This window comes from Vulpes lagopus, chromosome 8, assembly GCF_018345385.1.
Source record: "Vulpes lagopus strain Blue_001 chromosome 8, ASM1834538v1, whole genome shotgun sequence".
In the NCBI taxonomy this organism is placed as follows: domain Eukaryota; kingdom Metazoa; phylum Chordata; class Mammalia; order Carnivora; family Canidae; genus Vulpes; species Vulpes lagopus.
In genome coordinates, this window is record NC_054831.1 from 47727570 (window position 1) to 47741105 (window position 13536).

At 39.6% G+C, this 13536-nt stretch overlaps 2 pseudogenes; both read right to left on the reverse strand.

The window, feature by feature from the left end:
* Positions 1–5552: 5552 nt before the first annotated feature.
* Positions 5553–5684, reverse strand: LOC121498417 (annotated as a pseudogene).
* A 5343-nt stretch (positions 5685–11027) lies between these two features.
* Positions 11028–12116, reverse strand: LOC121497711 (annotated as a pseudogene).
* Between the last annotated feature and the right edge of the window lie 1420 nt (positions 12117–13536).

The window sequence follows — 13536 nt, forward strand, 5'->3', positions numbered from 1 at the left end:
AAGTTCCATGTGCACTTGAGGAGAATGTGTATTCAGTTGTATTTGGATGTAAAGTTTTGAAAATATCTGTGAAATCCATCTGGTCCAGTGTATCATTTAAAGTTCTTATTTCTTTGGAGATGTTGGGCTAAGAAAATCTGTCAATAGTAGAAAGCACTACTTTCAAGTCACCAAGTATAAGCGTATTATTATCTAATATGTCTTAACTTTGGTTATTAATTGATATACTTGGCAGTTCCCACATTTGGTGCATAAATATTCATGATTGTTAGGTCCTCTTGTTGGATAGATCCTTTAAGTATGATATAGTGTCCCTCTTCATCTCTTACTACAGTCTTTGGGATAAACTTTAATTTATCTGATATAAGGATGGCTACCCCTGCTTTCTTTTGAGGACCATTTGAATGGTAAATCGTTCTACAACCTTTTATTTTCAGGCTGTAGGTGTCCTTATGTCTAAAATGAGTCTCTTGTAGACAGCAAATAGATGGGTCTTGCTTTTTTATCCAGTCTGAAACCCTGCACCTTTTGATGGGGTCATTAAGCCCATTCACGTTCAGAGTTAACTATTGAAAGATATGAATTTAGTGTCATCATGATACCTATTCAGTCCCTGTTTTTGTGGATTGTTTCCTTGGACTTCCTCTGTCTTTTACAGAGTCCCCCTTAATATTTCTTGCAGAGCTGGTTTGGTGGTCACATATTCTTCCAGTTTCTGCTTATCTTGGAAGCTCTTTATCTCCCCTTCTATTCTGAATGAGAGCCTTGCTGGATAAAGTATTCTTGGCTGCATGTTCTTCTCATTTAGGACCCTGAATATATCCTGCCAGGCCTTTCTGGGCTGCCAGGTCTCTGTGGAGAGGTCTGCTGTTACCCTAATGCTTCTCCCCATAAAAGTTTGGGATTTCTCGTCCCTTGCTGCTTTAAGGATCTTCTCTTTATCTTTCGAATTTGCAAGTTTCACTATTAAATGTCGAGGTGTTGAGTGGTTTTTATTGATTTTTTTTTGGGGGGGATTTCTCTGTCTCCTGGATCTGAATGCCTGTTTCCCTTCCCAAGTTAGGGAAGTTCTCAGTTATGATTTGTTCAAATACACACTCTGGCCCTCTGGCCCTTTTGGCGCCCTCGGGAACTCCAATTAAACGTAGATTTTTCCTTCTGAGGCTGTCATTTATTTCCCTTAACCTATCCTCATGATCTTTTGTTTTTCTCTTTTTTCCTCAGTTTCCTTCCTTGCCATCAGTTTATCTTCTATGTCACTCACTCGTTCTTCTACTTCGTTAACCCTTGTCGTTATGACCTCCAGTTTGGATTGCATCTCCTTTAATTGATTTTTAATTTCTGCCTGATTAAATCTAAATCTGCAGTCATGAAGTCTCTTGAATCCTTAATGCTTTTCTCTAGAGCCACCAGTAGCTTTATAATTGTGCTTCTGAATTGGTTTTCTGACATTTAATTGTAATCCAAATTTTATAACTCTGTGGGATTGAGGACTGTTTCTGATTCTTTCTTTTGAGATGAGTTTTTCCTTCTAGTCATTTTTTCCCAGTGCAGAGTGGCCAAAAACAAGTTGTACTGGAAAAAGGAGAAAAAGAGAGAAAAAAAGAAGAGAGGGGATGTTGCACGTGTGCTGCAGCAACACGATCAGGGTCCTGAGGATAAAGGGATGAGGAAAATAAAATAGAAGTAAAGATATGGGGACAGGAGGGACACAGTGGATGATGTCCAAGCAGTGCCAGCTTTATTCAAGGTTTTACAACATTTTATAGCATGAGCAAAACAAAGCCAAGAAGGTGTTTATTTTTAGCAGGTTTGTGAAACCCTCCAAAGTTCCCCTTTCTCAGCATGCAAGACAGACTCACGGGTGCCAGAAGACCTTGGTAAATAGGTAAGCTTGTTGCTCCAGATGTGCATACTTCAAAGGAGTATTAGGTATGGTAAACAGACCAGCAAGGACAGACAGACCCTTATTTACATTTATGACCAGGTCAGAATAAGTTTTATCTATTGTGTTATGTGGGCGATCATGTACAAGCGAGCCCTGAGAACCATTGCTCAAGCCCTTTCTCAAGCGTCTACCAACTATTCACCCTTTAGGCTCTCGAGCCTTTTGAGTGAATGAGGGACGTAAGTCTGGGCCTGGTTTGGTTCAGTTACTCCAGCTAGCTAGTGGTCGCCCACAGCGGGGGGACAAACAGAAAACAAAAAACAAGGGGGAGTATCCTTTGATTCTATATACTGCCCCTCGACTTTTCTTGGAACTTTCCAGCACTTCTTGGTCGATAACTTGCTTTTCCCCTGTCCTTCTAGCTGGTCTTCTGGGGGAGGGGCCTGCTGTGCTGATTCTCAGGTGTGTGCATCTGGGGGAGCTGCCCAGCCCCTGCCAGGTACACAGCTCAGTGGGAGCTATTTATCCTGTGAGGCCCCTGCTGAGTCCCAGGTACAGGGTGATGCCAGGAGCAATAACAACAGTGGCTGCCACCAGCCCTCCAGCTCTGGAGTCAGCTCCGGCAGTAACTGTTGCAGCTCCCAGTCCTCAGGGGCCTGGATGCTCCGGGGTCGGGGGTGAGGATCTGCACAGCTCAGGGCCGCCCGGCAGCAGGAGCGTCCTCGCTGCCCTGTGTCCTCCCGGCCTCCACCTGTGAGGGGGGGGGGAGCGCCGGATGTTGGGCTGTGTCCCCTGGCGTCTTGGGCTCTGGGGTCCGCGCCACTGGAATCGCACTCCCGCAGCCGCTCAGTCTCCTCTGCGCGGAGCCGCTGCCTGACCTGCTGCCCGAGCTGCTCCCAGGTCCAGCCCGGCCGCGGAGTGTGGCGGGCTCTCCCCGGGCGCAGGTCCTTTGTTAGTGCCCCTGGGAGCCTGAGGGCATCCCTGCCCCTCCTGGGATCCTGCCCCAGCTCCCTGGGAGCGCCTTTCCATCTGTGAAGGTTGGTAAAGCTCCTGCCTCTCTGGGGCGGGGCTTTCCTGTCCTGGGGGTGCTCCCGGGCGGCCTTAGCCCGGCTCCTCGGGGGGCCCCTCCCCATTGGATGCTTTTTTATTTATTTATTTTTTTCCATCTTCCTACCTTGATAGAAGTGCAAACTCTTCTCACTGTAGGATTCCAGCTGTTCTCTCTTTAAATATCAGACAATTCATGGGTTTTCAGGATGATTTGAAAGTTATCTAGGTAAGGACAGGTGACTTGGGGACCCTATTCTTCACCATCTTGCCCCGCCTCCTATTTCTTTGTTTTTAAATTGAAATATAGTTGACATAGAATATTATATTAGTTTCAGGTGTACAAGATAGTGATTTGACAGTTATATACATTATGAAATGCTCACCATGTTAAATGTAGTTATTCTCTCTTACCATAGAAAAGATCAATGATTTCTTAGACACTTCCTGACTGGAAGGTTAATGCTGCAGTTGTGGTTGTTCTCATTTTTCTTTTCTCTGTGACTCAAAAACCTCTTTTTACACCCCTTTCCCAGGCCCTTCTTTTCTTGTCTAACTTTCCTGTTCCTTTTAATTCTCATCTTTGACTTTTCATAATTTTAATTTTTCATGAGAACTTCTCTTACTCCTTTTAACCATTATTTTATCTACCTTTTCAGTATCTTCTCTCCTGGATCATTTCTTTCCACCACTATATCCCTGCCCTGCTTAAGAAGTTAATGAATTTCTTTCTTTTTCTCAGTTTTTCTTTTCAGAAAATAATCCTAGAAATTTATAAATTCCACAGAGAGATTGAGCCAGGATGTAAGTGATTTATACAAGTTCAAGCCTCTTGCCTTATTTTCCTCTTATTAAGAACCTTCTCACACCACCAACATAACTGATATATACATTATGTTTATCAACCTATCTTTATCTTTTCTCTCAACTTCTGCCCCCTATTTCATCACTATCAATTGCTGATGATTTGGGTGTAGTCCCAGAACTAACTTATGCAGAAGTTTGAACATACAGATATTACTTGGGAATTTCACCTGAATTTCCTGTGTTCCTATCAGAGATCTGTTGAAAGACATTGGAGGAACGTAGGGCTCTGTTAGACCAGATAATACCTTTTCATCCATGGACACAAGCAACCATGTGATGTGAGTGCAAAGCTGGCAAGCAAGAGACCTTCATGTAATTGAATAAAGATGCCCTTTCCTCTGTGGGGATATGGTCTTATGTCAAGGATTATGGCTTGTTAGGTGGCACACAGGCTGCATCTAGCCTCAGCTCATCCCCTTTGCTGGGTCCCCTTGTGAAGCGAACAACCTGCACAATCATAAGTGGTTACATTTGGAAAATACAACTTGAGTAAATGTAAAACAAGCAGAAGATGAAGTGCAAGGCTTATGTATGAAAGCTAACAACAACTCCTATTTTCTTGGAAAGAACTGAAGTCTACTAAAAATCTTTCCCAAGCCTATTACTAAAAGTATATTAAATGTTCATGAAGGTTTATAATAAGTAAGATGTTGAAATATGTACTTTAGTAGGAAATGAGAGTAAATTGGGGAAGTAAATAAAAGTAGATGGAGTATAGAACAATGTCAGGCAAACTTTTTGTTAAAGTGCCAAATATTAAATAGTTTAGGCTTGTGGACCATACAATGTCTCTTGCAACTTTTTTTCTTACTTTCTTTTAATTAATTTTTTAAAAAGTATTTATTTATTTGAGAGAGAGAGAGAACAAATGCAGTGGGGAGGAGCAGAGGATGAGAGAATTTTTTTTTAAAGATTTTATTTATTCATGAGACACACACACACAGAGAGAGAGAGAGAGAGAGAGAGAATGAGAGAGAGAAGTAGAGACACAGGCAGAGGGAGAAGCAGGCTCCACGCAGGGAGCCTGTTGTGGAACTCGATCCCAGGTCTCCAGGATCACGCCCGGGGCTGAAGGCGGCGCTAAACCTCTGAGCCACCTGCGCTGCCCGAGAGAGAGAATCTAAACAGACTGTGCTGAGTAGAGTCCTACACGGGACTCTGTCTTATGACCCTGAGATCACAAACTGAGTTGAAACCAAGAATCTGAAGCTTAACTAACTGTGCCACCCAAGGCGCCCCAATTAAAAAAATTTTTTTAATTAAAAGGTAGCTGGGGCAGCCCCGGTGGCTGCGGTGGCTCAGCGGTTTAGCGCTGCCTTCAGCCCAGGGCCTGATCCTGTAGACCTGGGATCGAGTCCCATGTCAGGTTCTCTGCATGGAGCCTGCTTCTCCCCCTGCCTGTGTCTCTGCCTCTCTCTCTCTCCTCTCTGTGTGTCTCATGAATAAATAAATAAAATCTTAAAAAAAAAGGGTAGCTGACACACAATATTACATTAGTTCTGTTACACATTAAATTCTACTCAAAAGCAGCCATAAAAATATGTAAATAAACAGGGATGTTTGTGTTCCAATAAAACATTTTTTAAAAGATTTAGTTCTTTATTTTAGAGAGAGAGAATATATGCAGAGGGAAGAGCAGAGGAAGAGGGAGACAAGCAGACTCCCTGCTGAGCAGGGAGCGCAATGAGATCCCAGGACCCTGAGATCAGAAACTGAGCTGAAACCAAGAGTATGATACTTAACCTACTGAGCCACCCAGGCTCCCCCCAATAAAACTTTATTTATGAAAATAGGAATGGGGGGGTGGATGATGTTATAATTTTCAAATTCTTGGTAAGGAGTATTAACAAACTATAGAAATGATCCCTGAAAGTATAGTCTTGGTAAAGAGTATTAAGAAAAATGTTCACTGAGGCTTTTGGCTGGTGTGAATCTGATGTTGATATAGAAAAGACTAAATCTGATTAATAAGTAAATCATCAACAGATACATACTATGCAGGATGAAAAACAGCCTTTTTTTTTTTTTTAAAGATTTCATTTATTTATTCATGAGAGACACAGAGAGAAGGGAGAGACACAAGCAGAGGGAGAAGCAGACTACTCGCAGGGAGCCTGATGTAGAACTTGATATGGGACTCGATCCCTGGACCGGGATCACATGGTGAGCCAAAGGCAGATGTTCAACCACTGAGCCACCCAGGCATCCAGAAAAACAGCCTTTTGATAATGAATTTTAGTTTATAGTTCTGCAAACACCAGTAATGGAAGTTTTATTTGTCTGGCATTTATTTCTCTGTTAAGTGTCCTGTAATGTATACATGTGAAAAGATTAAAAACTGATCTAGTAGCCTATATATCACATAATATGTTATGTAAATGTAATGTTGATCTTTACACTTCAATGTTATACTTTTTAATCTTTTGCAGTGTTCAACTTAATATTATAATGTATATATGACTCTCGGGTCAAGGCGAATTTTATTCCTTTTCTTTTGTAGCAACTAGCTGATATCAGGACTGATCTTTTTGAGGCTGGCCCCCTAATGGAATTCAGATGGCTTGCTCAGATAAGTAATTTTTGGGGGAACTCATTGTAAACAGAATGCTTGAAAAGATATAAGAAAAGCAAAAATTAGGCTATTAAAAGACTTTATCTTTTTCTATGGAAAAAACTTCAGGCTCCTAGTATTTTACTTATCTCCTAAGTATCTGAATGTGTTATTCCATAGCATAAATACAAGGATGATTTTGCTTTTTAAAGGAAAATGCCCTGAGTTTTCAAACTCCCAAATCTTGAAAAGGATCAATCTTGAAAAGATCCATATATTCTTTTTTTTTTTTTTTGTGGTATCTGCTTTCAAGGTGAGTATAGACTGTTCCAGCAAAGTTTTTATAAAAACTATGTGGAATAAATGAGAGGTGATGGTTTATTGGGCAATTGAACATCTGGGCCTTAGTGTTTCGTGCAGGGAGTAGAATTCCTTTGGCCACACCAGCCTCCAGCATTGTTTGTTGTCATCTGTAACCTTCCCTTTCACCAAAGCAGGCAAATTTATGAAGGAGTTCACACAGCTGTTCTGGGTTCTTAAGGTTGCTAAGGCCAGCTGGAATATGCTTTATTCACTGTAACACTCTTTATTTTGTAAGAGTTTTCTATTCCAGTGAAAACTAACAGTTAATTCTCAGGGTATAGATTTTGATTGTCATTTGTCATGGCTGGAAAGAAATTAAACAAGTTCTAGGAGGATCAGACCTCAGTTAAAATAAACTTCTCACCTCTAAAGTACGTTGATGAAAAGAAGACTCAAAGTTACAAGTATTTTTTTGAATTCCACTGACTCTTCTTTGCTAATTAATAACATGACTTATTTAAGAATGCATCAAGTATTTTGTTTTTTTGTTTTTTTTTTGCATCAAGTATTTTGATAAATTGCTTTGACTTACTAATTTTAATATCTCTGTTATATCCCATGACATCTTTCAGTTCTAAACTTACTGCTTACAAATACACAAACTGTGGACAGGATTAGTGTTGTTTATTTATGAAACAAAGTTTTGTTAATATCATGTATATGGAGTATATTTCTGGGCAGTTAAATGTAGGAAGTAAATAGTATCTTCTTTCTAAGGCCATATTGAAATTCTATTTTTAAAAAGTATGTGATAGGGATCCCTGGGTGGCGCAGCGGTTTGGCGCCTGCCTTTGGCCCAGGGCGCGATCCTGGAGACCCGGGATCGAATCCCACGTCAGGCTCCCGGTGCATGGAGCCTGCTTCTCCCTCTGCCTGTATCTCTGCCTCTCTCTCTCTCTCTCTCTCTCTCTGTGACTATCATAAATAAATAAAAAAAATTTAAAAAAAAATAAAAAGTATGTGATAAAAAATTGATTTGGGAATGCAGTGGGTGAACTGATTCTGAATCCTACCTACTCCATGTGTGGAGCTAGGTGGATTTCATGGTACTGGTTTTGGGGGTGTGGATGGTATATTTCTGTGGTGTAAATAAAGCCTAACAATTGCTCTCCTATACTTTTCCTGCCTATGTGTGTGCTCTCTGAAATAAGTAACCTGGCGTGTGCTATTGAAAGGGCTGGCAGGCATAGAGCTAATGAATATTCAACAACTTGGCTCTACTTATCTCCTCACTTTGTTTCAGATGCCATGAGAGAAAAGGGTGAATTCAACGTGTATTGAGAGCTATATTTTCCTTCCTTACTCAAAAGACATTATTCCCAGCAGCCTAAGAGATTTGTCAGCAACACTTCAGAGCATGAGTTCAGGTTTGTGCTACTGAACTGTTCCTTGTTGAAGAATCACCCTTCTGTATGTTGGTAAATTAAACACCAATAAAAGTTAATTAAAAAAAAAAAAAAAAGAATCACCTTAATGGCTGCTGGACCTAGAGCTCAACTGCTTCAAGTAAATCCCTGATTTACATCAGATCTTTAGATTTACAGACTATCAGAGCAAGATGCTGCAGATGCTATACTGAATGAGAGGCTATACATGTAGGTTTGGATTATTTACTTTGTAGTAGAAATATTCAGTGTTTCATAGATTGATGTATGTTAAGATTTGGGAAAACTTTTAAAAATATTTATTCAGCATATTGCTGCTCTCCATTTTTTTTCCCTTTTGGTTCACCGAAGGTAAATTCCTTTAGGCCCTGTGACTAACTTCCCTAGATCCAGAGATTTTCTAATGAATTCTTTAGAAAACTGTGGAACAAAATTAATTCAAGATTTAGTGAGTGACTAATGTAATCATATCTCTGGGGAAATAAGCTGGCTCCTAATTTACTGGTTAGTTGCAAAAAATTCTGGCAATGAACTGAAACAAGGATAAACATCTATTATTAAGAAAAAAATAAAACACATCAGGGGCCCTTGATGTCCATATAAGACATCGATAGCCTCAGTTTTAAATTTTCTTCCAAAAACCCACATTTCTTCCTTGGCCATCAACATTTATTTGTTGATAAGATTTGCCATGTGCATTTATGAAACTCTGATTTATACAAGTTAAGATGTAGACTGGATCTTTATTGTGTAAAAGCTTTTAATGGATTCTTTTTGGAGAAGTAACTGTGAAAAGGAATGTTTGCTTAGAGCACAAGTTGAGAAAACATATGTAACCACAAAGACTGTCATTGGAATAAAAGAAAAAGGAACATCACCAGATTCATCTATTTCAAACTTTAGCGCATCAGATTCAGTCTGTGTTCCAGAAGGTATTTTAAATTGTCATAGGATATTTTTCCATCAGACATTTTTGTATTTAGGTAATGCTTCAAATGTTTTAAAAGAACAGAGAAATGCTGTAAAAAAAATGATAAACATCTTCGCTCTTTGTAAATTCTAAATGATCATAACTCAGAGTCCTGGGAAGAATTTTGTTTTGTTTTGTTTTTGTTTTTAAGTGATAGATAGTTCTGATATAAGTGTCACATTAGTTTCAGGTGCACAACATAGTGACAAGACAAGTCTGTACATTATGCTATGCTCACAAGTATAGCCACCATCTGTTATCATACAGTGTTATTACAATACCATTGACTATATTCCCTGTACTGTACCATTTCTCCCCTTGACTTACTCATTCCATAACTAGAAGCCTGTCTCTCCCACTCTCATTCATCCATGTTGTCTATCCCCTCCATCTTCCCTCTGGCAATTGGCTGTTTTTGCTTTTTTGTGTATTTGTTTGTTTTGTTTTTAGATTCCCCATATGAATAAAATATGGCATTTGTCCTTCCCCATCTGACTTATTTTACTTAGCATAATACCTTCTAGGTCCATCCATGTTTTTGCAAATGTCAACATCTCCTCCTTTTTTACAACTGAGTAATTTTCCATTGTCTATTTATATCACTTTTTTATCCATTGGCCTATCAATGGACACTTGAATTGCTTCCGTGTCTTGACTATTTTAAATAATGCTACAGTACACCTAAGGGTACGTATATATTTTTGAATTGGTGTTTTCATTTCTTTGGGTAAATCTCCAGTAATGATATTATTGGCTTGTATGGTATTTCTATTTTTAATTTTTCGAGGAAACTCCATACTGTTTTCCACAGTCCTGCACCAATTTACATTCCCACCAACAGGGCATGAGGGTTCCTTTCTCTCCACATCCTTGCTAATACTAATTATTTTCTATCTTTTTGATTCTAGTTATTCTGCCTGTGTGAGGTGATATCTCATTGTAGTTTTAACTTGCATTTCTCTGATTATTAGTAATGTTGAGCATCTTTTCATGTGTCTGTTGGCCATTTATATGTCTTCTTTGGCAAAGTATCTAGTCAGGATCTCTGCCCATTAAAAAAAAATCAGATTATTTGCTTTTTTTTTTTTTTTTGGCCATTGAGTTATATGAGTTCTTTATATATTTTGAATACCAGCCTCTTACTGGATATGTAATTTGTGAATATCTTCTTTCATTTAGTAGGTTGCCTTTTCATTTTGTTGCTGGTTTCCTTCAGTGCGTAAAAGCTTTTTATTTTGGTGTAGACCCATATGGATCTACAGATTTTATTATTGTATGTTGATTTTATATCCTGAAACTTCACTGAATTTGTTAGTTGTAACAATTTTTTGGTTGAGTCTTTAGAGTTTTCATTTTATAATATGTCATATGCAAATAGTGACATTTTTACTAATTCCTTTCTGATTTGAATGCCTTATTTTCTTTTTCCTTGCTTAATTGCTCTGGTTAGGACTTCCATCCACTCTTCTTTTTTTTTTTTTTTAAACTTTATTTTAAAATTTTGGTTACAGTTTCATTTTTGTTTTCTTAACAAGTCTACTGTTTAATCTCTCAGGATTAAAAAACACAGTTATTAAGAATTCTAAAGAATTAAACAACAAAGGAATGTCAAGGGAAGGGCACAACTGCCCCATTCTCTGGGGTATAAGAGCTATTGCAGTTTAACACCTAGCTTCAAAACAAAATGAATTTTTATATTTTCTAAATGAAATAATGTACAACCATCTTCTAACTTTCAAACACAAAGCTTCATTTTAAGCTTGGTAAAAAACTTTTAACAGGAATGATGGCCGACCTTGGTACGTAGTGTGTACCTTACAGGAAAATTTTTTTTTTTAACAATCATAACACAGTAATAATGCCATTAATGAAGTCCTCAATTTAGAATCTGAAACATTCTTCCATCAAGGGCGGGGGGAGGGGGAAATTCAGTCCAATGAGTCTGTCTCAAGATCTTCATTCTCTTGTTTGCTCCACTTGTATTCTCTTTTCAGTAACTAGATTAATGTGCTCAGTTTCCATCTGTTTGTCTTGCTTGTGTTTTCTATCTGCTGCTTCTTTATCATGCTGGCCTTTCAGCATATTCCTTCTATGAGGAGTCTGAAAGTTCCTTCCACCTTTTCTCTTCTTTTCACTTTCTTGATCATCTCCTTCCTCTTCAGAATCAGAGGTTGATGTAACCCCTGTTTTAGGTAAATTTTTTCTTTTGGATTCAACTTATTTCTTCCCCTCTTTTTTTGTCTGGCTCTTTTCTTGACTTATCTTCTTCCTTCTGGCCCTCTTCATCCTTTTTAAGCTGCTTTTTAGGTTGTTTTTCTTCTTGCCCCTTTTTCTTACTTTTGTCTTCTTCAGTTACCATGTCAGTCTCTGAAGGACAGGGCTGTTTTACCATTTTGGGTCTGCCTCTTGGTTTTGGGATCTTGACTTCTGTAGCTGCGGGTCGTCCTCTTTTAGGACTCACTTTTAGGTTCACAGATGCTGTTGCTGTTGTCACTACTCCTGCCTCCTCAGTTTCTACTTGTTTTTCTGCCTTTCTCTTTCTCCCTCTTCTAGCAGCTTTTGGAGTGGTTATGTCCATTGCTTTAGTCACATCCTCATTGCTGGCTTTTTCTTCATGGTCAGTATCTTCCTTTGAAACACTTGTTTCTTTTTCTTCAACTTCAACATCAGATGATGCATTTGATTGTTTAGTTGATGCCTGTTGACTTAAAAATTTCACTTTCGGATTATTATCAATCTCCCATAAACCTTCATTAAAGCCTTTTTGTTTATTTGGTTTGCCGTACTTTTCCTTGTTTTCTGAGTAAGGAAATATATCCTTATTTTTAATGGATGCATTTGATTGTTTAGTTGATGCCTGTTGAAATATAGGCATATATATAGGATATAGGAAATATATCCTTTGGGCCTAAAAAAGCAGTCTCATGAGTTCCAAAAAAGAAAATGGGTAGTTTGTTTGTGGGTGGTTTTACAGCTCCATCAGGAACTTCATCTACTCGAGCTGGCCAATGAGGGTAACCTTCCAGGTTTGAAATCGCGAGTCATGTTTCGGGGGCGAGGCCGGGGGTCTGCAGCCCGGGAGGAGGTGCGGCGCGGCCCGGTGAGGGGGTGCCGAGGGGGCGGACTGAGCCCAGGCGCCCGGGGCGGCGGGGGGAGGATGCCTCCGGGCGTCCCGGCGCGCCTGCCGGGGCCGCGGGCGCGGAGGCTGCGGTGGCGGGCCGGCCGCCTCTGCCCGCGTCCACGCAAGCCACCTGCACCACCAGCTGCCGCAGAGGCGTCTCAACGGCTCCGAATCGCAACCGCCGCCGCCGCTGCCGCTGCCGTCGCTGCGCTGCTCCATCCACTCTTCTTCTTGATGTTACTAATCTGAGTCCTCTCAAATGCTCTTTTCTTCTTGATTTTGTGTTTGGAACACATTCCTCTGTTTCTTCATTTTCCTTGCCTGTGTGTGTTGGTTTTTATACGTTAGATAAAACAGGCACCTCTCATGTTCTTGAAGTTGTGGCCTTATGTAGGAGATGAATCTTATCATTCAACTTTGCTCTACCTTATAGTTGTCTCTCAAATCTTTGTGATTATCTAAGTATTCTACTTTTTTCTTAGTTGCTTCCAGTAGTTGAGGGTGTGTCAAGACCTGTCAGCATTCCAAAGGGGTAAGATCTCCATCAGCACCTAGATGCAGTCTGATTAGAAACTAGATTCTCAAGCAAGAGCTTTTAAAGTGCAAATATACCTGTTTCAGGGAGGACTGGAAGATGGTTTTCTGTCTACTCTCTCTGCCCTGGGCTCTGACATGATAGCCAGTTAAGAACCATATTTTTGTTTGCTACAATCCCTTTGAACCCATGAGCACAAACTCTGCTGGCCACCAGAACCAAGGTGTCAAGGGATGTTTCCTCTGGGTGGCAGCCAAAAAAGCTAGGACACAAGACATGTGTGCTGTTGTCTGCATTTCAATACAAATATATGCAAAGAGAGAATATAAAATTTCTTCTTTATTCTCTCCCCATTCTCCTCCCATTACTACAATTTACAGTTTATTGTGTATCTTTTTAGTCCTTAGCACACACAGACATTTTAAAAAATGTATTTTGACTTCCAATTCCACTATTTTTTCATTTCACTAATATTAGTCTCTTCTTTTTTTCCAAAAAGAATAATTAGCATCTTTTAGGTTAAACATACTGGCCTAACAACCGGAGTAAATATAGTCCTTAGTATACAGAAATTGATTTTGAGTTTCAAATGTCTCAACTTGGTAGACTCTACTCATGTAGAACTCTCACAACACTTCATATTATGAGGAGCTTGTAAAATACTTGAGGGGTGGCCTCCAAAAGAGTATGTCCATGTCTTAAGTCCTGGAACCTATGAATGTTATCTTTTTTTTTATTTTTAAGAGTTTTTGTAGGTTTAAATAGTTTAAGGATCTTGAGATGCGGAGATCATCCTGGAATAACTGGGT